General features: G+C 48.1%; 1 protein-coding gene across 4 annotated transcripts in view; it reads right to left on the bottom strand.

Moving 5' to 3' along the window:
- The window catches only part of SEC24C (SEC24 homolog C, COPII coat complex component), a 70,503-nt gene that overhangs the window by 35,039 nt on the left and 19,755 nt on the right, over nt 1-15,709 (bottom strand). The gene's annotated exons all lie outside the window — the stretch shown is intronic.

Below are 15,709 nucleotides of genomic sequence, written 5' to 3'. Positions count from 1 at the left end.
TGGACATGCGCAGTGCATCTCCAAACAATCTTCTCCCTGTCCAGCGCTGACAGCCTGCATGGCACAGGGATGGTGCTGCATTCTTGTGCCATGCAGGCGATCAGAGAAAAAAAAGTGAAAGTCCCACAGTGGGACAAAGTAATAAAAGTATATAAACTTTCAGAAAGTAAAAAAAAAGAAAAAAAAAAAAAAAAATTGCAAAAATATTAAAAAAAAAATAAAAAAAATAATCCACCAAAAATAAAATGTACCCATCAATAAATATTATTATAAAAAAAAAAACAATAAAAGTACACATATTTGGTATCGCCGCGTCCGGAACAACCTGACCTATAAAACTGTCCCACTAGTTAACCCCTTCAGTGAACACTGTAAAAAAAAAAAAAAACAAAGCAAAAAACAATGCTTTATCACCATACCGCCAAACAAAAAATGGAATAACACGCGATCAAAAAGACAAATATAAATAAAAATGGTACCGCTGAAAACGTCATCTCGTCCCGCAAAAAACAAGCCGCCATACAGCTCCATCAGCCAAAAAATAAAAAAGTTATAGCTGTCAGAATAAAGCTATGCTAAAAAATAATTTTTTCTATAAAATTGCTTTTATTATGTAAAAGTGCAAAACATAGAAATACGATATAAATGTGGTACCGCTGTAAACGTACTGACCCGAAGAATAAAGCTGCCTTATCAATTTTACCACATGCGGAACAGAATAAAAAAAACAATTCCTGAATTGTTGGTTTTTGTTTATTCTACCTCCCAAAAATCGGAATAGAAAGCGATCAAAAAATGTCACGTGCCTGAAAATGGCACCAATAAAAACGTCAACTCATCCCGTAAAAAACAAGCCGTCAAATGACTGTCTGCCAAAATCTGGAAAAATTATAGCTCTCAAAATATGGCGATGCAAAAACTAGATTTTACAAAAAATGCGTCTTTTAGTGTGTGACAGCTGTCAGTCATAAAAACCCCATATGATTCTGGTATTGCTGTAATCACACCGACCCGAAGAATAAAGTCGTCTAATCACTTATACCGCACTAGGAACGGCGTCAAAAATAAACTCTTGGGCTGGGTTTGGGGTTAGGGTTGTGCTACGGTTAGGGTTGTGATGGGGTTGGGATTTTTTTCAAAAGGAAGAAAAAAAGATGACGATATGGCGACTAGTGTTGAGCGCAAGTGCTCGCTACTTGAGTTTGCATCGGGTGTTCTGGTATGCATTGAGTATCGTGGGTATTTGAGTGACATGCTCGAGTCTCTGCCCCATATGCTTCGCGGCCAAAAAAAGTTTACGGGGATTGCCTGCCATGCACGAGAGATCCCCGCATGTTTTTTTTTGGGTGTCTAATTACCGTGAAACATGCGGAGCAGGGACTCGAACATGTCACTCGAGCACACGCTGTACATGGTGCATACCTGAGTACCCGATGCAAACTCAAGTAGCGAGCACTTGCGCTCAAGACTAATGACAACTTATTCAATATGATGACCTAATGTAAACAAATTCTGTGTCGTACGTCTGGGTTCAAAATGTTCACTATACACCTTAATAAAATCCTTGAGGGGTATAGTTTCCAAAATGGGGTCACTTGTGGGGGAGCTCCAATGTTTAGGCACATCACGGGCTCTCCAAACACGACATGGTGTCCGCTAACAAATTGAATGGAAAATCGGCTCAAATTGTTAGCGGACGCCATGTTGCGTTTGGAGAGCCCCTGCGTGCCCAAACATTGGAGCTCCCCCACAAGTGACCCCATTTTGGAAACTAGACCCCCCAAGGCACATATCTAGATGCATAGTGAGCACTTGGAACCCCCAGGTGCTTCACAAATTGATTCATAAAAATGAAAAAGTGTTTTTTTTTTCACTTTTTCATTTTTACGAATCAATTTGTGAAGAACCTGGGGGTTCCAAGTGCTCACTATGCATCTAGATAGGTGCCTTGGGGGGTCTAGTTTCCAAAATGGGGTCACTTGTGGGGGAGCTCCAATGTTTAGGCACATCAGGAGCTCTCCAAACGCAACATGGTGTCCGCTAACAATTTGAGCCGACAATTTGTTAGCGGATACCATGTTGCATTTGGAGAGTCCCTGTGTGCCCAAACATTGGAGCTCCCCCACAAGTGACCCCATTTTGGAAACTAGACCCACAACGCACCTATCTAGATGCATAGTGAGCACTTGGAACCCCTAGGTGCTTCACAAATTGATTCGTAAAAATGAAAAAAAAAAAACACTTTTTCATTTTTACGAATCAATTTGTGAAGCACCTGGGGGTTCCAAGTGCTCACTATGCATCTAGATAGGTGCCTTGGGGGGTCTAGTTTCCAAAATGGGTCACTTGTGGGGGAGCTCCAATGTTTGGGCACACAGGGGCTCTCCAAACGCAACATGGTGTCCGCTAATTATTCAAGCAAATTTTACAATCAAAAAGTCAAATGGCGCTCCTTCCCTTCCGAGCCCTGCCGTGCGCCCAAACAGTGTTTTTTCCCCACATATTGGGTATCTGCGTGCCCAGGGGAAATTGCACAACAAATTTTGGGGTCCATTTTTTCTTGTTACCCCTGTGAAAATAAAAAAAATTGGGTCTAAAGTAACATTTTTGTGAAAAAAGTTAAATGTTCATTTTTTTCTTCCACATTCCAAAAATTCCTGTGAAGCACCTGAAGGGTTAATAAAGTTCTTGAATGTGGTTTTGAGCACCTTGAGGGGTGAAGTTTTTAGAATGGTGTCACTTTTGGGTATTTTCTGTCATAAAGACCTCTCAAAGTGACTTCAAATGTGATGTGGTCCCTAAAAAAATGGTTTTGTAAATTTTGTTGGAAAAATGAGAAATTGCTGGTCAACTTTTAACCCTTATAGCTCCCTAACAAAAAAAAATGTAGGTTCCAAAATTGTGCTGATGTAAAGTAGACATGTGGGAAATGTTATTTATTAACTCTTTTGTGTGACATATCTCTCTGATTTAAGGGCATAAAAATTCAAATTTTGAAAATTGCAAAATTCTCTAAATTTTCGCCAAATTTCCGTTTTTTTCACAAATAAACGCAAGTGATATCGAAGTAATTTTACCACACTCATGAAGTACAATATGTCACGAAAAAAACAATCTCAGAATCAGGGGAATACGTTGAAGCGTTCCAGAGTAATTACCTCATAAAGTGACAGTGGTCAGAATTGTAAAAATTGGCCTGGTCATTAACATGCAAACTACCCTCGGGGCTTAAGGGGTTAAAGGGGTTTTCCCACGAACGAAAATTAATTTTAATCAATAGATCTTGGAATAATAATAATTTACACAATTGGATATGTTTAAATAAAATGTTCCTGTGCTGAGATAATCTTATATATGTGCCCCTGCTGTGTACTGTGTAATGGATGTGTCTGACCATGCAGGGACATGGTCTGATCATACCACATCTCCTGGGCAGGGGAGGAAGCAAGAGAGCATACTGACAGGACAAAAGGGGATCACAGCTGATTCTTATTGTGAGGTAAAACATTTCCCTGCCCGTTTATAAACAAAGTTTAACGTCAAAGAAAGTACAGCAGGGATCACAGCTGATTCAATCTGTATACTCTCTTGCTTCCTCACCTGCCCAGGAGCTGTGGTATGATCAGACTATGTTCCTGTACGGTCAGACACATCCATTACACAGTACACAGCAGGAGCACATTTATAAGATTATCTCAGCACAGGAACATTTTATTTAAATACATTCGATTGTGGAAATTATTATTATTATTCCAAGATCTATTGATTAAAATCAACTTTTGTTTGTGGGAAAACCCCTTTAATGTTCCTGCAATCTAATAGGAGTACGTCGGGTCACTGTAGTTGGTGGTTTTTCCCTACTGCTATGGATGCCCCAGTTGCAGTGAAAAAAATTATAAAAAATAAACAAGTGTTTCGCAGAGATCTTTGATGATCTCTTGGGGAACAAACTATATAAAAAATGAAATCTGTGCAGAAAAAAAACAACAAAATAATTTAAAAAAAAAATAAAGTTGCAGTAATAATGAGTAAAAAGTCCTCGCCACAAAAGAAAAATGAAAAAAACAAAACACATTTTTCCCTATAAGATACATTTCATACAGAAACCTACACGTATTTAATATCTACTCAACAGCAATATCCTGGATAATTCTCATTCAACAGTTTATTTTGTGTGAAACATGAACAGTAAAAAGTATGAAACAAAATAATTAGATAAAATGACAGTAATTTATATGTAACCCAAAGTGGTGTTAAAAATAATATGATTTGTTGTGCATAAAGCAAAACCTTGTGCAGACACTTCGGTGAAAAAATAAAGTCAAAGCTGCTGAAAAGTAGAAAGGCAAAATGAAAATAAAAATTGGCCGGTCAATAAGGCTCAATCTGGCCTGGTCACTAATGGGTTAAAAGCACATATTTTGACCACAGTAAGGCCTCTTTCACACATCCGTGTTTCCAGTATGAGTGGTGACAGTTTCCACACGTACCGGAGACACTGACACAGGCAGACCCATTCAAATCAATGGGTCTGCGCACATGTCAGTGTATTTCCACGGAGCGTGTGTCCGTGTGCTCCACACGTAGACATGTCCGTTTTTTTGCGGATGCACGGTCCGCAAAAGTGTCTCACGCTGAACACACACTAATGACATTTGGGACTCATCAGTGTGACATGTACCGGCGCCTGGGAATCAGAGCTACAGTTAGCGCTGTTCCCAACCTCCAGGTGCTGAGCGCTGCACTCATCATGGTTCCCTGCCTGTGCTGCGATGAGCACCAGCAGGGACAATGATGAGTAGTAGTAGTATTCTGCTCCCACAGTGTCCCTGTATAAAAATAAGATTAAAATAAAAAATACTTATACTTACCTGTTTTAAGTGTCCCCCGCTGTAATTATGTGACTGATCAGCAAAGGAGCCGGTGTCCCGTCACTCACTGAGCTCTGCTCAGCTCTGGAGGCGCTCCTTCTCCCCGGCTCCTCGGTGTCAGCGATCAGAGGATTACAGCGGGGGACATCTACGGACAGGTGAGTATAAGGATTTTATTATTTTAATCTTATTTTTACACAGAGACACAGCAGGTGCAGACTACTACTCTCATTATTGTCCCTGCTGGTGCTGATCGCAGCACCAGCAGGGAACCATGATGAGGATAGTGTTCAGCACCCGGCGCTTGGGAACAGCACTAACTGTACACTGATTCCCAGGCGCAGGTTTGTGTGATCCTGATGCAGCACACGGTTGCCACACACGGACACTGATATCTCTGGTACCGGAAATATACGGAGGTGTGAAACAGGCCTAAATGAAAGATTCTTAAAAACTCTATTAGCATCAGGCACCTACAAATGCTTCACTCACTCTTTGACCTTTCAGATAGGGTAAAGTACCCAGAAGCTTCTCAGCCCTTCACTAACCTAGGCCTGATTCTCCTATCATTACATATTTTTATATAGGGTACTTTTTTTAAGAAACTTATATTCCTTTATATATAAAAAAAAAATCCTTTCTGACTACCATTTTTCACTGCAATGATTCCACTATCTACAGACATACATATTTTTTTTTTCTTAGGGTCTGCAAATGTCTTTGAAATCCAGTCATGTACCAAAATTCAACAAGACATCTGGGGAGTATTTCTTTACAGAAAAACACCTTCTCAAACACTAAAAGTAAAGAACAAATAATTTACACGAAGGTTTCCTTGTGTAACGGTTGTGATTAGATATCAATATGTTTAGTGGAATCCCCCGCCCCCCTTAAATGAGTAGTAAACTTTCGAGTTTTGACAATTCCCACTTCTTAGACAGATCCCCAACATGCACACTCTATGGGAAGATCTTGCTGCATTTAACCCTTTCGCTGGCAGGGTTTATGTTTACATTTTTTGCCTCTGGTAGTCAGGACAATTTTCACATTTCTGCCATTTAGAAATAAAAACTGTATACCAAGACCCATACCCACATATTTTTTGAAACTAAGCTCCTGGGACATAGTCAAAATGCCCCTCAGAACTATATACACGAAGGCACCTTCATGCAATTTTTCATCAAGTTCAATTTTTAAAAAAAAACAAAACATAAAAATTGATTGTGATGAACCTGTAGCCGCCATCTTGGTAATGATAAATCATATCCAGGGATGGCCACACTTCAGCAGCCCCCACCCTTGGGACCTTCTGTTAAAACGTCAACTAGATAGTTTCCCCCCATCCAGGCTCCTGTAAGATAAGAAGCCTACTTAACACTTGAATGCTAGGAGCTTCAAAGACTTCGAGAGGAAACACAGCCAGCAGGGGGGGGTGCTTCGTCTATCTGTACCTGACCATTTGTCCCATAGGACTAGTTTCTTTGTCTGTCACAAGCATGGAGGCATAAGATATAGAAACATGAATAGTACACGCATGTTGCGTGGGATGGGCCAATAAAAAAATATCACGGCGTCCCGGAGCCATTGCGCACACAAGCCTCCGCGGTAGACGTTTGTACGTGCTCTGGAAGCCAAGATATAGCGCTGAGCCATTCCTGAGGACCGTATGGTATCATAATTGATATCAAAAGGTCGGTTACGGCGGCCCGAATCCGTGGGAACCCCTGTGGGTATCCTGAGACCATCCCAGAAGAAGTTATTGGGTTCCTTAGAATTTGGGCTTCTGATCGAACTTAGACCTGAGGGTGGAGACTGAGTCAGCTGACCTCACCAGCAGTGGGCGGGACAGGGCAGGTAAGATAGCAGGACAGACAAGAGACAAGTCAGTCTTGACCCAAGAGTGGTGTGCTGAACATCTGAGCACCAGCTGAGGCCACCAAGGGGAGGAGCAGTTTGACCATGCGGTGGTAGGCCTCAGCCTGTAACAAAGAACCGTGCCTGCGATCGCAGAATCCTCTCCCTGCGTCACAAGAAAATCAAGAAACCGGTAACTGATATGCTGTGGTGATTCTGTGTGTTGTATTCCATTGTTGTATAGTTTAGCCTGACCTTATACCTGTGTATATTTAGTTGTATATCGTGTATCTAGTGTATTATTATAATCAATTACCTCAAGTAATTGTGGGCCTGCCTTTTATTCTGCATAACGAACGCACGTCCGTGTGAGCTCGGCTCAAGCCAAAACGCTACCCAGGGTTGGTTCCTGACCCGATATAGGCCCATTCACGGACTGGGCGTATATCTAAAATAGGGACTGGTGGCAGCATACCAACTGGGGATTGGGGAAGGCTGGTAGTGACGGTCGGAGGTTCAGATATATATATTCCTGGCGCGGCCAAGGAAGATATATATACCGCCCTCACTACAGAGGGCCCCGATACCCAGTAGGTTACAGGACAGTCTCCCTGGCGACCGCTTATCCTAGGTGCAGTTCCTTGACTGACCTGAGGCTAAGAGGGCGCTAGCGAGTTGTGCTGTGTAGTGACGTTACGGTTTAGTGACGTTGAAGGGATAACACACTACCGTGTTCCCTGCGCTGGTTGCAGCTACCTGGCACTACTTTCTCTAGGTGCAGTACCTTGACTGACCTGAGAGGTAAGGGGGCGCCAGAGAGCTGCACCCACCGGCCGGCTTTCATCACATTGGTGGCAGAGCGGTGGGATTGCAGAATAATAGTGTTGTGGGACCCCTACTCCCAGGCACTAAAGACTGCCAGTGGTAACTTCCACTGCTGGAGTCTTAAGGTCAGCCCAACGTTAGACGGTCAGGCTAAAAGTATAACAAGGTGTGTGCAAACTCAGGGTTGCAGCGGTGTCGGTTACCAAGATGGCAGACGGCACCAGGAGCAAGACCCTGCAGGAGGCTAATGCTACGGTCCGTGTGGCAGGAGGGGAGGACATTGTTACTCATGGCGAGGAGGAGTCCAGCCCGGGCACCTCAGGGAGCCAGTCCCCAGTATACGGTCCCGCAGTGGGCTGCCCACCACCTACCCAGCCCAGCCTGTCCAGATCACAAGCCCTTTTACAAGCGGCTATGGCAAGTCTCCAGTCTCATGGCGATGCCGTCTACAAAACCCTCCTGGCAGCATCAGAGAAGGCAGCGGAGGAGGAGCGTGCAGAGCGGGCTGCGGAGCGGGCTGCGGAGCGTGAAGCTGCAGAGCGCCGGGAGGCTGCGGAGCGTGAAGCTGCAGAGCGCCGGGAGGTTGCGGAGCGTGCAGAGCGAGCTGCGGAGCGCCAGCACCAACTGGACCTGGCCCAGCGGGGGCTTCCGCTAGAGCAACCAACCCATCAGGAGACCAAGTCGTCCAAAGTCCGAGCTGAGGACTTCCCTCTACTGGAGAAGGATGGGGACCTGGACTCCTTTCTGGTGGCATTTGAACGGACCTGTCTTCAGCACCATCTGGCCCGGGATCAGTGGGCCAGATACCTGACCCCCCGTTTGAGGGGTAAGTCCCTGGATGCCTTGGGGGACTTACCTGCCGGGGAGGTACAGAACTACGACTGCAGCAAGCGGGCCCTGATCCGGCAGTACAACCTCACTCCCGAGTCGTACCGCCAGAAGTTCCGGAGCCTGCTGCGTGGCCCCAAGGACACCTGGACCGATCATATGCGGGCGCTGTTGAGAGCCGCAGAGCACTGGACCTCGGGTCTAGCGCTTACTACCCGCCAGGAGGTCCAGGAACTGTTCGTCACGGAGCAGTTCTTGTGGAACTGCCCAGAGGACCTCCGACAGTTCCTCCGTGACCGAAAACCAACAGGGGCTTCTGCTACAGCCGCCCTGGCAGACGAGTATGCCAATAACAGGGCGCCTGAGCTGAAGAAGTCTGCCAGCAGCACCTGGAGAGGGGGTAAGCCCAGTCATGCCCCTGTTTCCCCGGCCCCTAGAACACAAGGGGTGTATCCCCCTGTTGCCCTCTCCAGGCAAGGACCAGACGTAAGACGTTGTCATCTATGCAACAAACCAGGACACTTTAGGGCTGAGTGTCCCCAGCGCCAAAAGACCCCATCCCAGTCCCAGAGAGCGCCCAATGTTTTGTGTGTGGGAGGGGGTGGTGGTAGGTCCCTGGACAACATCCAACCCGTCACCATAGGCCGTTCTGCGGTCATGGGACTGCGGGACGCGGGCGCTGAACGAACACTGGTACGGCCTGAGGTGGTGTCCCCCCAGGACTTGGTACCAGGAAAGACTCTTTCCGTCTCCGGGGTTGGAGGCGTGGAGCCGGCACTTCCCGTTGCCATGGTGTATTTGGACTGGGGTGCCGGAAGGGGGATGCGGGAGGTGGGAGTAACGCCAAATATTCCCGCAAATGTTTTATTAGGGACCGACTTGGGGCGTCTAGTATCGCAGTATGTACCCTCTGAACCCCCAAGTTCGGCCCCCCAAGAGTGTATTGATTTGTCTGCTGCTAATGCCAACCATGTTGTATGTAGTGTGTGTCCTGCTGAGGAGGAGGGAGTGAAACCTGAGGGTAACACCTGCACAGACACAACACAAACAGGGTTAGTGAAAGCAGGTGGGGAGTGTGGGGATGCCCGCAGAGGTGCTCAGCCGGCGTGCCGTGACCTCTTGTCCTCCGGTGAGGGAGGGAGCGGGCAGGATTCTGTAGAGGGAAGCTCAGGGATGGAGAGGGGGGCAGCTACCGGCAGTGTAGGGCTCCCAGGGGTATCCAGGCTGCTGAGTATAGGCCCACTGCAGGGGGAGGAACAGGCCATGGGAGGTGGGGGTGTCCCAAGAGAGGAGCCGCCAGGTAAGACCCCAGGGCAGGAGTTCCCCACATCTGAGATGTCCAAAGGCCTAGGAAGCCTGCCTGATCGGGCGGCTTGGTCAGAAACAGAGGGGAAGCAGGCACTACCCACGGTCACAGCGGTCATAGCCGCTGTCACCAGGAGTGGGAGCGCCGGAGCCCAAGGAGCCTTGCAGAGGTCCGACGGCTTCCCCACTTCTGACCAAGTGTCTGCCGGGTCAGACAGCGGCCAGGTGACATGCCCGGAGGGGCTGACAGAGGATGTGGCAGTTTCGTCGATTCTGGCCACATCAAGTCAGGAATTTCAGGCTGCGTTGGAAGCAGACGACAGCCTGAAAGCTCTCAAGGAACAGGCGGCACAGCCTCCCATGGAGTCAGACTGCGAGCGGGTGGTCTGGGACCAGGGACGGCTGTACCGGGTAACGGTCCAGCAGGGTTCACCGGAGGCGTGGCCCAGGGACCGACAGTTAGTGGTACCCTATCCGTTCAGGGCGGAATTGTTGCGGATCGCACACGAGATTCCGATGGCCGGACACCTAGGGATCGCTAAAACCAAGGCCAGGATAGCTCAGCATTTCTACTGGCCTGGGATGGGAGCCGCGGTGGGTGCCTACTGCCGTTCGTGTGACACCTGTCAGAGGGTGGGGAAGGCGGGGCCGCGCCCCAAAGCCCCACTGGTAACTCTGCCAATCATCGAAGAGCCTTTCTCGAGGGTTGCTGTGGATCTTATTGGACCTCTGTCCACTCCCAGCCACTCCGGGAAATGCTTCATACTCACGGTAGTGGACTATGCCACCCGGTACCCGGAAGCGGTAGCTTTGTCGTCCATTCGGGCCGACAAGGTGGCTACCGCCTTACTGGAGATCTTCTCCAGAGTGGGTTTCCCCCAAGAAATGCTCACCGACCGAGGGACCCAGTTCATGTCGCGGCTGATGGAGTCCCTCTGTAAGCAAATGCAGGTGCAACATCTGGTGGCCAGCCCGTATCACCCACAGACTAATGGCCTGTGTGAGCGGTTCAATGGCACCTTAAAGCAGATGCTTAAGATGTTGGTCGACTCCCACGGGAGAGACTGGGAGCGTTACCTCCCACACCTCCTATTTGCTTACCGGGAGGTTCCGCAGGCCTCAACGGGGTTCTCCCCCTTTGAGCTCCTGTACGGGCGACGGGTACGGGGCCCCCTGGCTCTGGTGAAGGAAGCATGGGAAGGGGATTTGGCCACCCCCGAGGTGTCGGTCATCGAGTATGTCGTGCGCCACCGGGACAGGATGATGGCCTTGGCAAAGCTGGTGCAGGACAATATGGCCCAGGCCCAGGCCGACCAGAAGCGGTGGTACGACCAGAATGCTTGTGAGAGGACCTACCAGGTGGGTCAAAAGGTGTGGGTACTGGTCCCCGTACCACAGAACAAGCTTCAGGCAGCCTGGGAAGGTCCCTACTTCGTGCACCAGAAACTCAATGCCGTCACCTATCTGGTCACCCTGGATCACGCCCGTGGAAGGAGGAAGGCCTTCCACGTGAACATGATGAAGGCTCATCATGAGCGGGAAGCGACTGCCCACCCAGTGTGCAACCTTCCCGAGGAAGGAGAGGTAGAAACCCTCCTGGATCTGCTCACCCAAGCCAAGGCGGGTGGGTCCATCGAGGATGTGGGGGTTGGCCACCAGCTCACGGAGGACCAACGGTCCCAGCTGGGGACCACCCTGCACCCCTTCCGGGGGCTGTTCAGCAGCCTGCCCGGAAGGACTGAGATGGCTGTCCACGACGTGGACACTGGCGATCACCCGCCGATCCGGCGTTCAGCATATCGGGTCTCTTTCGAGGTGCAGGGAAACATGCGCCAAGAGATAGACGAGATGCTGAAGCTGGGGGTGATCCAGGCATCCAGCAGCGCGTGGGCCTCGCCTGTAGTCCTCGTACCAAAGAAGGACCGAACTACACGGTTCTGCGTGGACTACCGGGGGCTCAACGCTGTAACGGCCACCGATGCGTTCCCCATACCACGCATCGATGACCTGCTCGATCGGATGGCCGGGGCTAAGTACCTGACCATCATGGATCTGAGCCGGGGGTACTGGCAGATTCCTCTGACCCCCGCGGCAAGGGAACGCTCTGCCTTTATCACCCCTTTTGGACTGTACGAGTCCACAGTGATGCCATTCGGCATGAAGAATGCCCCTGCCACTTTTCAGCGGATGGTCAATACGCTGCTTGAGGGACTTGAAGGGTACGCGGCTGCGTACTTGGACGATATTGCAGTCTTCAGTCCCACTTGGGAGGATCACCTAGAGCACCTGCGGCAGGTGCTCGGTCGGATCCACCGGGCAGGCTTGACCATCAAGCCGGAAAAGTGCCAGCTGGGCATGAGTGAGGTCCTCTACCTGGGTCACCGGGTAGGCGGGGGGGTTCTGAAGCCAGAACCGGGGAAAGTGGATGCCATCGCATCCTGGCCCACTCCTAGGACCAAAAAGCAGGTGATGTCCTTCTTGGGGACCGCCGGGTACTATAGGAGGTTCGTCCCACACTATAGCACCCTGGCCAAGCCCCTGACGGACCTCACCAAGAAGAAGCTGCCCGTCGCAGTCGACTGGACAGTCGCCTGCGAGACAGCTTTCGGGGCACTCAAAGCCGCCCTAAGTAGCTCCCCTGTACGGCAAGCTGCCGACTTCGACCGGCCGTTTGTGGTACAGACCGACGCCAGTGACTTTGGCCTCGGTGCTGTGCTAAGTCAGGTCAACACGACAGGCCAGGAACATCCTGTCTTGTACCTGAGCAGGAAGCTACTGCCCCGGGAGGTGGCTTACTCCACGGTGGAAAAAGAATGCCTGGCAATTGTATGGGCCCTGCAGCGTCTGCAGCCCTACTTGTACGGGAGCCATTTCACCGTGGAGACGGACCACAACCCCCTCAGCTGGTTACACACGGTCTCTGGGTCGAATGGCAGGTTGCTACGCTGGAGCCTCGCTCTCCAGCAGTACCACTTCTCCATTCGCCACAGAAGAGGCCGTGACCACGGTAACGCTGACGGGTTATCCCGGCAAGGGGAGGGTGCAGAAGGACGCACGGGGGAACACAGGAATGTGCTACCCCCTCGCGCCCTCGTATAGGGGGAGGTGTGATGAACCTGTAGCCGCCATCTTGGTAATGATAAATCATATCCAGGGATGGCCACACTTCAGCAGCCCCCACCCTTGGGACCTTCTGTTAAAACGTCAACTAGATAGTTTCCCCCCATCCAGGCTCCTGTAAGATAAGAAGCCTACTTAACACTTGAATGCTAGGAGCTTCAAAGACTTCGAGAGGAAACACAGCCAGCAGGGGGGGGTGCTTCGTCTATCTGTACCTGACCATTTGTCCCATAGGACTAGTTTCTTTGTCTGTCACAAGCATGGAGGCATAAGATATAGAAACATGAATAGTACACGCATGTTGCGTGGGATGGGCCAATAAAAAAATATCACGGCGTCCCGGAGCCATTGCGCACACAAGCCTCCGCGGTAGACGTTTGTACGTGCTCTGGAAGCCAAGATATAGCGCTGAGCCATTCCTGAGGACCGTATGGTATCATAATTGATATCAAAAGGTCGGTTACGGCGGCCTGAATCCGTGGGAACCCCTGTGGGTATCCTGAGACCATCCCAGAAGAAGTTATTGGGTTCCTTAGAATTTGGGCTTCTGATCGAAGTTAGACCTGAGGGTGGAGACTGAGTCAGCTGACCTCACCAGCAGTGGGCGGGACAGGGCAGGTAAGATAGCAGGACAGACAAGAGACAAGTCAGTCTTGACCCAAGAGTGGTGTGCTGAACATCTGAGCACCAGCTGAGGCCACCAAGGGGAGGAGCAGTTTGACCATGCGGTGGTAGGCCTCAGCCTGTAACAAAGAACCGTGCCTGCGATCGCAGAATCCTCTCCCTGCGTCACAAGAAAATCAAGAAACCGGTAACTGATATGCTGTGGTGATTCTGTGTGTTGTATTCCATTGTTGTATAGTTTAGCCTGACCTTATACCTGTGTATATTTAGTTGTATATCGTGTATCTAGTGTATTATTATAATCAATTACCTCAAGTAATTGTGGGCCTGCCTTTTATTCTGCATAACGAACGCACGTCCGTGTGAGCTCGGCTCAAGCCAAAACGCTACCCAGGGTTGGTTCCTGACCCGATATAGGCCCATTCACGGACTGGGCGTATATCTAAAATAGGGACTGGTGGCAGCATACCAACTGGGGATTGGGGAAGGCTGGTAGTGACGGTCGGAGGTTCAGATATATATATTCCTGGCGCGGCCAAGGAAGATATATATACCGCCCTCACTACAGAGGGCCCCGATACCCAGTAGGTTACAGGACAGTCTCCCTGGCGACCGCTTATCCTAGGTGCAGTTCCTTGACTGACCTGAGGCTAAGAGGGCGCTAGCGAGTTGTGCTGTGTAGTGACGTTACGGTTTAGTGACGTTGAAGGGATAACACACTACCGTGTTCCCTGCGCTGGTTGCAGCTACCTGGCACTACTTTCTCTAGGTGCAGTACCTTGACTGACCTGAGAGGTAAGGGGGCGCCAGAGAGCTGCACCCACCGGCCGGCTTTCATCACATTGATATTAGGGGCTACAAGTGTGACCCACACAGAAAAATACAAACACCATAACACCTCCTTCAAATAAAAGTTTAACATATGGAGAGTCCATACATACCGCCGAAGACTACATTTTATATATAAAATCATAAAAAACTGGAGACCAAAAGTCTGGTTTTGCATTGGAAAATTCAGATCTGGCACATTACTTTTAATGCATATGGCTTTTAAACAGATAGTTAATTCAGATTTCCCATGTTTACTTTATGTTTGCATTTTTTTTTTTCTTCGATTTATTAATCGATTTATTTTTTTGGGGTACATTAAGACCTGCAAAAATTTAGCAGCAATTTTTGAAATTTTCAAGTAACTTTCAGAAACCTACTTATTTAGTGGTCGACTTAGCTCTCAAGTGTTTTTTTCTGGATTGTTAACCCTCCACGTGCTTCATATGAACTAACAAAATGGTGAGGGTGAGAGATGGGTAAATTACATGTTTTTCCACTAACCCCTTCAAGACGTGGCCAATTTCCATTTTTGTGTTTTCATTTTTTTCTCCCCTTCTTTCCAGAGCCAGAATTCTTATTTTTATTTTTCTGTCCACATAGACATATGATGCTTGTTTTTGGCGGGACAAATTTACTTTCAAATTACATAATTTATTTTACCACATCGTGTACTCGAAAACTGGAAAGAAATTTTTAAGAGGAGAGGTGGTGAAAAAAACCCTGCAATTCTGACTGTTTTTAGGGAATTGTTTTTACAGCGTACATTGTGTGGTAAAAATGACCTCGCAATAAAATTCTGCTCATCAGTATGATTATGGTGATACCAACAATGTCCAGTTTTTTTTGGATTATTTTAGTGGTGAAGAAAAAAAAAAAAAGTTTAAAAAAAATATTTTTTTTTGTTTGTCTCGCTGTAATGTTTTTATTTTTTGGTTGGTTAAGCTATTTTTTTGCAGGGCGAGACATTTTTATTGATTTCAATTCGGAATAAATATGACTAACGTTTTGCTTGCTTGGCGGTAGTGTAGCAACCAAAAAAAACAATTTTGGTGTTATTGAATTTTTATTCCATTTATGGTATTTCCCCATCGGGTTAATTATTTTTATATTTTGCTAGACTGGACATTTCTAAACGCGGTGATACCACATGTATTTTTTTTTTACTTTTCACTGTACTAGTTAGTCCCCTCAGGGGACTTGAACATGCGATCATCTGACCGCTTGTGCTATATACATCAATACCACAGTATTGCCTCACGGGTGCGCCGATGGGCGAATAGAATGATGTCTCCTCCCCATGCCGACGCTTTATTAATATGCTGCTGTCAGTCTGACAGCGGCATTTAAAAATCATACTACTCTGTTTGGGTGCACAACTCAGAAGGTAAGGAGAGACCTTTATTTTTTGGAGTGCAAATTTTGTTTGTTTTTGATCACCACTTCACATTTGC

The sequence above is a fragment of the Phyllobates terribilis genome, unplaced genomic scaffold (assembly GCF_046119375.1).
Source record: "Phyllobates terribilis strain yellow unplaced genomic scaffold, ASM4611937v1 Scaffold_5__5_contigs__length_657084704, whole genome shotgun sequence".
In the NCBI taxonomy this organism is placed as follows: domain Eukaryota; kingdom Metazoa; phylum Chordata; class Amphibia; order Anura; family Dendrobatidae; genus Phyllobates; species Phyllobates terribilis.
This window is presented reverse-complemented; position numbering and strand designations above follow the sequence as displayed.